The sequence below is a fragment of the Colobus angolensis genome, unplaced genomic scaffold (assembly GCF_000951035.1).
Source record: "Colobus angolensis palliatus isolate OR3802 unplaced genomic scaffold, Cang.pa_1.0 Scaffold30, whole genome shotgun sequence".
In the NCBI taxonomy this organism is placed as follows: Eukaryota; Metazoa; Chordata; class Mammalia; order Primates; family Cercopithecidae; genus Colobus; species Colobus angolensis.
The window spans coordinates 6,833,160-6,834,315 of record NW_012116266.1 but is presented as its reverse complement, the minus strand read 5'-3'; the positions used below and the strand labels follow the sequence as shown (position 1 = coordinate 6,834,315).

Below are 1,156 nucleotides of genomic sequence, written 5' to 3'. Positions count from 1 at the left end.
GACCTCCCAGGCGCAAGTGATTCTTCCCGCTCAGCCTCCTGAGTAGCTGGGACTACAGGCATGTGCCACCATGCCCGACTAATTTTTTATATTTTTTGTAGAAATGGGGTTTCGCCATGTTGCCCAGGCTGGTCTCCAGCTCCTGAGCTCAAGCCATCTGCCCACCTCAGCCTCCCAAAGTGCTGAGATTATAGGTGTGAGCCATTGCACCCAGCCTTAAAACTCTTAAAACACAAGCGTAAACCTTTGTGACCCTGGATTAGGCAATGGTTTCTTAGATAAATCACAAGCAATAAAAGAAAATACAGATGAACTTAATTCACCAAAATTAAAAACTTCATACTGCAAAGAATAAAATCAAGAAAGTGAAAAGACAACTCAAAGATAGGAGAAAATCTATGCAAATCATATATATGATAAAGGTAAAATACCCAGAATAAAAGACATATTACAACTCAACAATAAAAAGACAACTAACCCAATTTAAAAATGGGCAAAAGATCTAAAGATCTTCATTTTTCCAAAGAAGATGTAGTAACGGCCAATAAGTACATAGAAAAATGCTTGGCATCATTAGCCATCAGGAAAGTGCAAGTTGAAACCACAGTGAGATACTACTTCATACCCACTAGGATTATAACCAAAGAGATGGATAATTACAAGTGTTGACCAGAATATGGAAAAACTGAAACCCTCATATGTTGCTGCTAGGAACGTAAGATGGCAGGGCCACTGCTAAAACAATTCGGCAGTTCCTCAAAAAGTAAAACATACAGTTGCATACTAGACCCAGAAATTCCACTCCTAGGTATATATCCAAGGGAGCTAAAAACATACGTCCACACAAAAACACACATGAATGTTCACAGCAACATATTAATAGTAGCCAAAATATGGAGACAAACTAAATATCCATCAACTGATAAATGGAAAATGAAATACATTCTACCCATACAATGGAACAGAATTCAGCCATTAATAAGGCATACAGTACTGATACATGCTACCGCATGAATGAACCTTGAAAACATGCTAAAAGAAAGAAGCCAGGCCAGGCATAGTGTCTCACACCTATAATCCCAGCAAGGGATTTAGGTCAAAGTGGGAGATCACTTAAGCCCAGGAGTTCAAGACCAGCCTGAGCAACATAGCAACA

At 39.2% G+C, this 1,156-nt stretch overlaps 1 protein-coding gene across 1 annotated transcript in view; it reads right to left on the bottom strand.

Moving 5' to 3' along the window:
* SUMO1 (small ubiquitin-like modifier 1) overlaps positions 1-1,156 on the bottom strand; it is a 41,607-nt gene that overhangs the window by 11,985 nt on the left and 28,466 nt on the right. The window lies entirely within an intron of this gene.